At 35.5% G+C, this 12,801-nt stretch overlaps 1 long non-coding RNA gene across 4 annotated transcripts in view; it reads left to right on the top strand.

Annotated features, from left to right (window-relative positions):
- Positions 1 to 2,378, top strand: part of LOC149088618 (uncharacterized) — a 299,264-nt gene extending 296,886 nt beyond the window's left edge. For all 4 annotated transcript variants that reach the window (XR_016195409.1, XR_016195411.1, XR_016195410.1 and 1 more), the window contains one exon: positions 2,224 to 2,378. This is a non-coding gene — a long non-coding RNA (uncharacterized LOC149088618). The remainder of the gene's footprint in view (positions 1 to 2,223) is intronic.
- The last annotated feature ends 10,423 nt before the right edge of the window (positions 2,379 to 12,801 follow it).

The following is a 12,801-nucleotide window of genomic DNA, read 5'->3' on the forward strand; positions in this document are numbered from 1 at the left end:
CAGTTGTAGCGAAATGGACGTCCGTCGGTTTGTGGAATAAGATAGGCTCCAGATATGTCAAAGAGTCAAAGCCATGTCAAAATTATTTGACATTGCTTCTTGCGTTGGGAGAAGCTAAAAAAAAAAAAAAACAACAAAACGGCAAGATGAAGGCTAAAGAAGAACACCGAGAGAGGAACGTAACCTCACGTTTCAATCATTGTTATTTTATATCTTTTTACGTTTCTAGAAACGTGGAAAATGCCGCGCAGTCACGTTACAGATAAACACACACACACATAGTGTTTTTAATGTTTTCTTAAAATGATAAAAAAATAATAATAATACATTATTCTGACAATGTTTTCAAGAGTTTTCCTGTTTATCTTTTAATACGAAATCTTTACATTCCAGTGAATGCCAAAGGTACAGTAGATGTCTAAAATGTTTTTTTATTTTCTTATATAAGTACTATTTTTTAAGGATATTTCTATGATTTTAATAAGTTTGTCAATAAACATAAATAGATTCGATTCCTTTCCAACCAGAATTCTGCAGTGGAGATGCCTCAAATTTTAAACATTTAAATCAGTAGTATTTAGAATAATAAACGATATCACTATACAGTTTCATAGATTCTCTTTTCTAGTTAAAAATTATTTGGTGGTAATTAAAGATTATTAAATGAGTAACAAGCTAATAAAAAAGAAATATTACTAGTTTAGTCCCTTCAAATGAAATAAATTATTAAGCTTGGAAAATAATTAAAAAGATAATTGATACTTGATTAAGTGTTGTTAATATTATCAAATAAAGAGACAATTTCCCACCCACACACGCGCGCGCACGCACACACATCGTAAACATTTATGGAAATTAATCCAAAAATAATGATGCATGTTTGCCCTCCAAATAATTGATTTATCTTAATTAAAAATTTATGCTCTAAAATAAAATTTTTTTTCATCTTTCTCATTTGGATACACTAGAACTAAAACACGCATTACATTCACTGTACTTAATTATGAATGAAATGTTCATGCAGCAGTATATAAAACATGCAGTTATAACCTTTTCTGTTTTGACATTGTTGGAAAGGGCGTCGTTATGCTAAGAGCGCCCCCGAAGGAGGTAGACAATTCAGGATTGAGATTGAAAAATTGGAAATAAATAATGGACTTTTAGTCGTCGATTCACTGTAGCAAACTAAAATGGTGAGTTTGTGCGAAGATATAAAAATTGAAATTTTTGCACACGCTGTAATCAGGAAAAAATATGTTACTATCAAAGCACGTAGTGTGAGGGCAAATTCGTGAATTGGCCGAGAGTTTTGGCCGAAGTCCGATTTGCAGAAATGATTCGAGGCATTGATCGGACAATTCGTGAAGTAGCTGCAAATCCCTGGCAAGTGTCCGATCTGTTGATGTAAGACGGCCAGTTATGCCCCGAAAATCGGACATTGGCCCGGTCAATTTACAAGGAAGTCGTGAACTTCGCGAACTGGCCGATTTCGGGCTCTTTGGCAGTAACAATACACTCAAACCCCGATGCAACGCTTTTATTTTTTTCGGAGGCTTCTGGCGATATAACGAGTACGGCGTTGCATCAAATTATGCAACCTTTATGCGACCTTTATGTATTTGTTCAATGAAAAATTATGGCGCTGAGCGGGGTTGGCGCTATATTGGGGATCTCTACACCGGGGGTTTGACTAAATATTGATCAAATTTGTTTCAAACTATAATACTGAAAGATATTTACCCCATAAAATTCTGAAGAAACATTTTATCAAGATTGATTTTAAATTATAATTTTTGATTCAAAGGGCTGAAATGACCAAATCAAGAATTTAAACTGTTGATACATTCACGAACTTTCATTCCTACGTTACAGGATCCATTTCCTTTCAGTATAATTATAATAGAAAGAAAAACAAGTTTGATATATATTAGGCATATCGATTGGCAGCTGAATAAAAAATTTGATTTCTGTGTTTATTGCGACTATCATTTTATGATAATTGGACTTTCATCTACTGAAATTATAACTGAATTTACATTTTTTTCCGTATTCCTCTTTGGGCTCAACATTAGAAATTTCATTCCTTTCGGACACTCTTTGTGGGACACCCTGTATATGAAATATACAAATTTTCCAGTGTTTATTAAACTTGTTAAATGATAATGAAAATAAATATTTCAGTACGTTATTGAAAAATTATTTTACCCCAAACTTCTATTCCAGATTCAAGAAATAAAGACAGTCTTGAAGACAAGCAAAATCTTTCGAAAATGACCATTTTGAATGACACATGCAGAGTATTATTTCACGGAAATATCATTACAGCGATGAATGTTAACAAAAACTGAAAAATTATTATTTAAATTAAAGTGTGTATATTCTTGTCATTTTTCTTCTTATTATCTGTCAATTATTGGTTTATATTTCTGTGTCATATCTCATCGGTAATTATTGTCTCGAAGTGTTTGAATATAACAAAGAAACAAAATCGAGTGTCCTGTAAACACTCAATTCATATCATAATCATCATTAAACTCGATATCAAAATTTTTTTTAAATTATTTTCGCAATTACCAAAAACTCATTAAAAGTGTGAAATTTCTTTTTCCTGCATGAATGTTTCTCTGACAAGTTTGAAATTGTGAAATAAACGGACTCATGTCAATGAAGAAATACATGCCACACACAAATACAGTTCCATTATATTCAATTATAATTCATTAACAAACCAATTTCCCCAAAACTGTACTTATGATGTTCTTGTGTGGAGGTATGTTCGATGCACTCAGCTTCGTGAAGCTGTAGTTGACTGAATTCATCTGGTCCCCTCTCATTAATACTCAATTATCGAGTTCATTAGCAATGAGTGAATGAAAGAAAAATGGAAAACGATGTTTCCCTAGCATCCAATCAATCTTTTTTTTAAATCAAATATAAAATTCAATAATTATCTGAATTGTTATAAATCCCCTATCTATTCAAGATATATTGGTAATGTGAAATGAAAATTTTCAAAATCTTGTGGATTCAAACGGAGTGCTGATCTGAATGAGATATTCACTTGGTGTTTTACAGCAGTGGTTCCCAAAGTGCGGTTCGTGTCAATGAAACTAGAGGGGTTCTCCAAAATAAAAAACGTCTAAATAAGAAATTTATTTTAATTTTAAAGTATATGAAAATTAAATTTAAAAAAAAACGCTCGTTCGATCAGTTGAGGTGTTTACCATACATCATATAATGTAATGAATTAATGGATTCTTATGACTGAATGAATTATTTTGTCACGCAAAGTTTTGTAAATGCACCCAGTATCCGTGTGCGGAAAATTCACCGACAAAAATTCTACTGCCATTCACCACAAGGAAAATTCGCCGACATCAGTTTGACATGAGTGAATGAATGCGCGAAACCGGCCTGTCACTATTGCTAGCTCGCTTTCGCTGCCTGACTCGCAAGGTCACTCAGTCAATCACTAGATAGATCATTCTATCACTCACTCTCTGGGTCATTCCCTCTGTCACTCGCTCTCTAGGTCACTCATTATATCACTCACTTACTAGGGGGAGGGGTCCTCATTACATCAGCTCATTCCCTATGTCACTCACTCTATCATCAACTCACTAGGTTGTTCACTCTGTTATGCACTTAATCACCTGGTTGCTCACTACGCCATTCGGTCACTCCCTCAGTAATTAGGCCACTCACTTGATCTCTATGTTGCTCATTTACTCCCTAGGCCACGCAATTACTCACTAGATCGCTCACATTGCCATTCATTCACTATGTCACTCACTCTATCATCAACTCACTAGATTGTTTACTCTGTCGATCCCTGACTAGATAGCTCACTCTGTTGGTGTCTGACTAGATCGCCCGTTCTTTCACTTACTGACTAGGTGGCTCACTCAGCGAAGCACTCAATCACCAATTCAAGCATTACTCAGTAGGTGATTCTGTCTCTCACTATAGATCGCTCAGTCTACCACTGAGTCATCATCATGGCACTCACTCGTTCTGTCATCAAAAACAGCTTGCGCGCATGATAAAATAACATGACATCAATGTCACCATTCAATATTTAAATCAGAATGGACAAAACGGTTCAGAAGAGTAGATGACTATGCCTAATAACATATGGTGGAATCCAGTATTATTACCGAATAATATATGGTGGAATCCACGGCCGATTTATAGACTTCTACGAAGGCACATACATCCAGGCCTTCAAAAATAAATTAGTAAACGACAGTAAATGAGCACCACACCGATCGTGTCACCATTGCTTGAATTCATTAAGAGCGGGAATTTAAATAAAATTCGAATAGACCAATCGGATAGTTCCATTTCGCTAGCAGCCAATCAGGTTGTTGCAAAAGATTTAACACACAGGCGCTTCGCTCCATTCTTGCCACGACGTTTGATTTGAACAGACGTATTGTTTTCTCATTCCGCTGAGAACTGAGATTGAAGATTTGGTACTCAATCCAAGTGGGAAACTCGGTCAGCGTGATACTCTTATATCCTCTGCGTGTGCACCACCCATAGCGTGTCGAAATGCATTAGGAATTTTTCAGCATTTCCTGTTATTTGACTTATTCCTTGACGATTTTTGACTAGTAAACGGTTCGTTTCATAAAATGAGCCAAACGATTTCAGATCCATTCAAAAATATTTGATTTATATGAAAAAAATATATAAAATAAATAAATAAATAAATATATATATATATATATATATATATATATATATAATATAAAAAAGCAAATTTAATTTTTTTTTGAATTTTTGAAAATTTAAATTTTAAATAAGAATGAGTCTTACAATTATTTGTTTTTATGAAATGTCGCGTTTTCTTCTCATTGCAATTTTAATATTGTATGATCATATTTATATCATGCACGCAAGCTGTTTTTGAAGTAATTTTCCTTTTGAAAATTTTTAAAAAGATATGTAAAATTTTTTATAGCAGCATAGGATAGCATATTTGATGAAAAATGTCAAAAAAATTTCTAGTAAATCAATGGTTTAATAGTAGTTTTAATGATATTTCAACTTTTTCTCACGTTGAAAGGTATGTGACCCCTTAAAAGACGTATTCACATCAAAAAAACTAATTTTCTCCTATGTGACAAATATCATGGCACGAAAGAATCCCCTCTCCAACTCCTCCCCACACGATCTCTAACAAAAAAAAAAAAATCGCCCACTAATTTGATCCAGCTCAATTTTCTCTAACACAAGTTCGTTCCTTGCATCCACACTTTAAACGAGCAACTGGAGAGAAATCATTTCTGAACCATTTTCCATTCATCCCGATGTGAATGCCACGCATACATACATATATTTCCTCAATCATGAAGCAATGGGACACACACACACACAAAATAAATAAACTGAAAAAAAAAGTAATAGAATGTGTGTAAAAGAAAGAAACATCAAAATAGAGGTTTGTGTGTGTGTCCACCCTTTCCCATGCAATAAGTATACGATAACATGTCACCGTGAAAGCACCGCGCTCCGGATACATTGTACTTCAGGGGCCAATTCAAAGCCGCGACAATGTTTTCTTGCTGGTTTTGTTTTGTTCGTTCTCTTTCTGTGCTCCTCGCTCGCACACAAAAGTATTCCTGCGGATATGTATTGGGGAATACCGTAAGGGGGGGTCAAGGGAGTCGGAAGCTTGAAATTCGTTGAATCGTGGCATGATCCTCATTCAAATGTATCTTGAGAGATTCGGTTCTATTCCGTGGTAGAATTTATGGTTCTGAGAGGACGGCGGGAGGAATCCGCATTATTTGGGGGGGGGGGGGGGGGAGGAATCAAAAACCAAACAAACACTTTTAGGTTTTTTTAAAAAACAGAATGTTATTTTTTTGAAATAAAATTAAATTTTTTACTCAAATTTTGAACGAGTTTTTTTTTCCGGTTTTTTGTGGAGTTAGTTGACACCGGTGTTACCGACAACGATAAACCGCCATGCAATTCACCGACTAACAATTCACCAACAACAGTTCGACACCAGTGAGTGAGCGAGGAATGAGAGAGAGAGAGAGAGAGCGGATCAGTAAATGATACTCTAATTAGCGAGTGAGTGACAGAGTAGTTTGTGTGCCGCTGTGTGTGGTGGTCGAGTGGTCATCGCGAGGTTCCGGGTTCAAACCCCGCAGTCTCGCCCCAGTGGTGGTCGGCTGAAGTTGGTTTTCTGTAGTTCCCAACTTCGTGACGTGAATGCGAACTGATGTCCCCCTTCAAAAATTCTCGCCAAAGAGAGAAACACCCTACAGACGGTAACTCAATTATTACACTTCACTCAATTCACTTCTGAACTATAGATGGCAGCACTGAAAAATCAGAAACAACACTACATGCGCGCTCAGAGACTGTTAGGAACACACACTCTTACACTTCCGGCAGAACTCACTAGATAGTAAATTGCTCATAGATGGCGATAGACCTGACTTGTGTTGGGGTTGAAAGAGTAGTTGGGATAAGTGTGAGAGAAAAAGTGACATATAATATATATATAGATTAAGAGTAGCCTATTTAGTGAGTGGGTGACCTAGTGAGTGTCATAATGAGCGACCCTGTAGTATAGACTCTGAGGTATCTAGTGAATTAACACGCGTCAGAGTGGGTGACCTAGTCAGGGAGTAACAGAGTGAGCGAACTAGTTGGCGAGTGAAAGTCAGCGACCAGATCATTGAGTATATAACAGAGTGAGCAATCTAATGAGTGATGTATAGTGAGTTGATAGAATGAGTGACCTAGGGAGGAAATGAGCGCAAAATTTTAAATTTCTGATCAAATACAAAAAAAAATATTACGATTAATAAACGGAGGGGAAAAAGAAATCTCCAAAAGAATTGGATAATTATTCCAATTATAAAAATAATGGGATATTTTCCAATCCAAAAAGAAGAAGATTCAATTTTATAATTGAATAAGGAATAAATTTCGAAAGAGTAATCCAAAAGTGGGGAAAAAGGAAGAAAGCATGATCGGACTGAAAAAAATTTAGAAAGAATGATTCGTTAGAGAGATCTTAAATATAAATATGGATATGAGAAAACGTCAAGAATATAGTGATCCGATTTGGAAATCTCACCAAGAGTCACTGGAAAAATCTTGAAATCCTAAAATTAATGATGCCATGAAATAATCTAAAAAATAATATAATAATAAAATCTTTTTTTTCTAATTTTTTTAGAAATTAGAAGATTAGAATCTTGATCTAGTACTGAATTTGTTGAGAAATTATTAATTTTTGTGATTAATATTCGTTAAATATTCTGAAAACTCTTATCGGATAAGCTTGGATACGGTGATGCGATGGGAAAAAAATCGTGGTCTAATTAAAAAACCTGAAAAAAATGGTGGTTCAAGATGGAAGCCAGAAAAATTCAAATCGTAAAGCTTCCTAAAATTAATATTGAAAACCCTATTTTGATCTATTAGGTAGCTTAAAAATTCTTTATTTTACGATGTGATCCGATTTTCATCCGAAACACTTGTTCTGTAGGTCAATAAAGCAGTGAAGACTGCGGACACCAAGAAAAAATATCGTTGTCGTTATATCGCGAGAGTCGACATTACCATCACGTAACATCAAATTTATGCTGGCATATATTTGCTGGCTCTGTTGGCATATTTTATATAAATCGTTGTTAGTGCCACCAGAAAATGTGTTTTTATGCATTTATTTTATTCGCCAGTAATAAATCTATAGACACATGTTATGCAATAGAAACATTTACTACACACAAACGGCCGTATTCACCGATGTGGTTTAAACTATAGTCACCGTTTTTCGATAGGAGATCAGCACTGATTGGTTAAAAATCCGAATTTATCTAATCCGTGTCGATTTTCCAATCCAAAAATTGTGACTGTAGTTTTAACCATTTTGGTGAATATTGCTCATAAAGTGAAACGGGATTATATATTAGTCACAGTCTTGAAAGATGACGAGCGTGTTTACAGTACGAAGGCCAAATAGCAATTAAATAGTAAGCATGAGCTTATAGTCACCGCATGAGGGCGTTGTGTACTTAATACGATAAAATGTATTCCATAACATCAACAAATACTCAAAAAATTGTAATGATTGGTTTATTAAATTTAATTCAATTCAATTACAAATGCATCGCACCTGTAAAGTTGTCTACCGCAATACATTTTTGTGTGTTGCATAGAAAGTAGTGATAGAAATAGCTTCACTAGCACTTTCGTTGATCCTGAAGTACGAATCACAGAATTTATTAGACGCCTTCCAAAGAACGAAAATAAATGTCGAAATCAAAATAAAATTCGAAACGAAATAATAAAAAAAAATATATCGTTATAGAAGTTTATCAAAAATATCCAAAAATTATTGTTATAGAGAGATTTATCGTAGCAAAACATGTCGTTGCATCGAGAGAAGTTTAACATTGGACTGTAGGCAATTCCAAACAAGATTTGAAAAAAAAAATGTTGTCTTAGAGAGATTTAGCGTTGCAGCGAGGTTTCACTGTACTATTAAACAACACATGCACCTCGTCCATATTCTCCGCGGAACTTCTAACGAATTAGTACACGTAGGAATGGATTCACTTAGAAAAAAAAATCCATAGGAAACAATTCCAATCACTCTTGGATACCCTGTACTTTTTCACCAATGCAATAATTTGACCCGTACTTACCAACGGGGAATAGTAAAAGTCGCATTACTTTATTCAGTATGCACTTATTTCCCAAAACAAAAGCATACAAAATTTCCAATCTCAGCTTCCATAAAACAAAAAAAATAAATACATTTGATTGAAACTTCCAGAAACTTCATTCCATAACATTATTACATCCCACGGCATATAAAGCCATTCTCCTAGGCTGAGGAATTGCATAAATAGAGCTCTTCCATACATTATATAGAGGACTGTTTAAAACTTGATTGTCTCGACTCTCCAAATATACACACAGTATATACGGACTATATCCTGCTCCATAATTCAAGTTATAAAATTCTTTCCCGTGATCCCAGGGAAACTGATTCCAGGAGATAAAGGCAAAGGACCCTAAAGACATAGAATTCGGCAAACAACGAACCAATTTTGGTTTATTCTTATTTTTTTTTTTGCCCCTTCACTCTCCCTTTATATTCCTTTTTCCCCCCTTATCCATTCTTTTCTTTATGTCTCAGGAAATGGTATTTCCTTCAAAGACATTCTCAGGAAACTTCGGGAAAAGCTAGGGGGAAAAAAAAGGGGGAAAAAAAGGAACAGGAAAATCGAGAAATTTTTCGAAAAAACAGAAAAAATATCATATTTCAAACTTTTTTTTTTCCCTTATTTGTTTCTTCGATCCATTCTTCTATTATTATTATATATATTTTATTTTTTTGTCTAGTTTTTCATATGCTGCTGGAAATTTTGTTCGGATTCTGAAGAACTCTATATATATATAGATGGATAGATGTGTGTTTGTTTTCTGGCTGTTTTGACAAAAGGCATTATTTGCTGAAGAAATTTGAGATATAAATTCAATGCATCAATGTATTAAATGTCTTTATAATGATGGCAAAGTTGGTGTACGGTGACTTGTTTACTGTAAGGAAAACCTCCTGTAGCGAAGAAATATTTACTTTATATACTTCTTCTTTTATATTAGATGCTGTGCTTAATGGTTGATTTCGGAGACTTGAGTTTCTAATTTCTAATGAGGTACCTTTTGTGAAATTTGCAAGATTTATTAATATATTTTCCTTCTCGAGTAATTCGTTACTCTGTCGATTCGAAGACATCTTAAATTCAATATTTTTATTTTCTTCGTTTCGAATTTTCCGTAAGAGAAATTCACCAATACTTTGAAATTGAATTCCGAAACGAATATTTTATTAAAACGATTATATATGAATTGTCCGAGGATAACGTCACTCTTCGCTATCCATGCAAAAGTTATTAACGGCTGGCTGATGCGAAGATATGTATATACAGTCAAACCTCGTTAGTGCGTCACCTGGTTAACACGTCACTCCGCTTACCGGATCACTTTTTGGAACTCCCAATTGGAATTGCCACAGCTATGGCTTACTCCGCTTAACGATTCACTCCGTTTATTAAGTCATATTTTTGCTCTCCCAAGATTGACTCATTAACGAGGATCCACTGTATATATATTTTGGGTAGAGAGAAAACTCTTCTGCCCCTGCGAGGATATCGAACCCACGTCCATTCACTTTCCGAATGAACCCCCTAGACCACTAGACTACAGAGGCAACGCGCATCGCAATCTTTCCTTGGAGCTCGTGTGCACTGAACCGTACATTGACGGTCGGACACAATTCAGGCTAAAGCTCACAATTGCTGACGATACCACCAGAAAGAACGGAAAGTGAAAGGACTTGGGTTCGATTTCCCGCAGGGACAGTTGAATATTCTCTCTTTCCGAAAAAATATATATCTTCGCATCAGCCAGATGTTAATAACCTTTGTGTGGACAGCGGAGTGTGACGTCAACCTCGGATAAGTCGCCATCTGGTGGCATCGTCAGCAATTGTGAGCTTTGGCCTGAATTATGTCTGACCGTCCGTGTACGGTTCCGTTCAGTGCACAAGAGCTCCGAGGAAAGATATACATGTTCGTTGCATCTGTAGTCTATGGCGTTTACCAGGAAAGTGAAAGGACGTAGGTTCAATTCCCCGCAGGGGCACACAGTTGAGTTTTCTCTCTTTCCAAATAAATATATATTCGCACAGCCAGCTGTTAAAAACCTTCGTATATATGAATTATCTATAATGCTGTAGATATTTGTCAGATAGAGGAATTTGATTTAAAGAATTAGGTTGTTAATTTTTTTTTCACCTGTGTTTTGTAAAGTGATCCTTTCACTTTTCCGGGGATTAGTCCCGGATTGGAGTACATTGTCAAGTTCTGGAGACCATACCTACAGAGGGGCATTAGTTTGGTCGAGGGGGGGGGGTGCAGAAAAGAGACGCGTGCTTTTGATGGCACACGGACTTAAGCCATGAAGAACGACTTGATTTTTTGAAAATGTTTACATTGAAATAGTAGCTCAGATGTCGGGGGGGGGGGGGGGGATATCATGGAAGTGTTTAAGGTTTTCAATTGGATGGATAGAATGGACCATGATAATGTTGCACCCTCAGGTGGTTTCATGGCGGCAATATTACCACTTAGTGCTCATTGTAGTAGAAAAGTGGAGTTATATGTCATCTTTTGACACTTATGCGCGCTAGCCCCGGTCTTCCCCTGCAATTAGTCGTTCAAAAATTCACTGAAGTTCCAACAATAACCGAATACGCAGGGTGTTGCCTTAAAGTGGCGACAATCTCAGAGGGGGTGATATTAGGCATCAAGAGGAACAGGAAATGTCACAGAACATGGTATCGCAAACCACGTTTAGTTGGTAAAAATTTAAAAAATACGCCGCCTGGCAGTCGAGTGGTTAGGGAACTAGCTTCTCACTGTGCAGGTCTGGGTTCGAATCCCGGTTCGGGCATGGATGTTTACTAACTCTAACAAATTCCCTGGACGGATCATGCTGATCCCTTGGGAATACGTGAGGAACACGTTTTAAAAAAAAAGGTGTGACGTCGAATGGGACTAAAAAGCCAATAATAAGTATAAACCTATCACAAAAATTAGAACTTGTATAAAAACTATCACAAAAATTAGAACTTGTATAAAAACTATCACAAAAATTAGAACTTGTATAAAAACTATCACAAAAATTAGAACTTGTATAAAAACTATCACAAAAATTAGAACTTGTATAAAAACTATCACAAAAATTAGAACTTGTATAAAAACTATCACAAAAATTAGAACTTGTATAAAAACCATTCACTTGACAGCACGATTACAATACATCCTTTGCAGCACAGGTTAATGTGAGATAGTAGGCGAATAGAAGTAATTACAGTTGTTGACACCGCAGGTTGTATTGTATAATCATGCTTTCAAATAAAAGCTTTTTTCTACTTATTATTGCCCCATCCAATGTCACACTCTTCATAAGAATTTTCGCAATTTTCACCGACTAAACGTGGTTTGTGATGCATAGTCAGGTCTATCGCCATACAATTTTTGTTCCTGTTTTTCCCTATTATCAACCCCCACCCCCTCTGAATTTGTCGCCACTTCAAAGCGACACCCTGCATGTCAATGTAAACGTTCAGTAGATGTATCCAAAGTAATTTTAAGATGCATTGAACATTCAAAGTGACACGAAGACAATTTATCTTTTGTACAACAGCTGTATTAAAGAGTTCCTAAGCAGCAGTATATTTCTCATCATTCACAATTTTGTTTCCATTCAAACATGCGATTCTTCAAAAGCATCACTATAATATGACTATCATCACCACTAGAATATTTATTCGCATGGGACTTCGACATAATATCCTAATCACCAAGTTTCAAATTATCACTAACGATAGATAAGTCCGAATAGCGTAGATCTTACCGTAATTCAAACAAAAAAGACACCGCCAACTCTAGAGACAATGTAAATTTACTTATGAAAAACAATATAACACCTTTTGGATGAGTCGTTACGGTTTGAAATAACTATTATAAGACGTGAACAGCTTCAAAAGAATACCTAGAAGCAGCAAAAAAGCTTATTTTTACACTTTTTATTATCTCGAGGTATCACTTTGAAGTGTAAATTCAGTTGTTAGTTATTGTCAAAGGGGATGTGTAACAGCTTTTGAACACTAAATATAGAAATTCACTTTCCTTTCTTCAACATGAGTTTTAGGAGTGTCGGTGCTCTTTAAGGTATTATGTTATGTTTACTCAG

The sequence above is a fragment of the Pholcus phalangioides genome, unplaced genomic scaffold (genome assembly GCF_987345545.1).
Source record: "Pholcus phalangioides strain wild (caught in Gottingen) unplaced genomic scaffold, Ppha-v1.0 ptg000003l_1, whole genome shotgun sequence".
In the NCBI taxonomy this organism is placed as follows: domain Eukaryota; kingdom Metazoa; phylum Arthropoda; class Arachnida; order Araneae; family Pholcidae; genus Pholcus; species Pholcus phalangioides.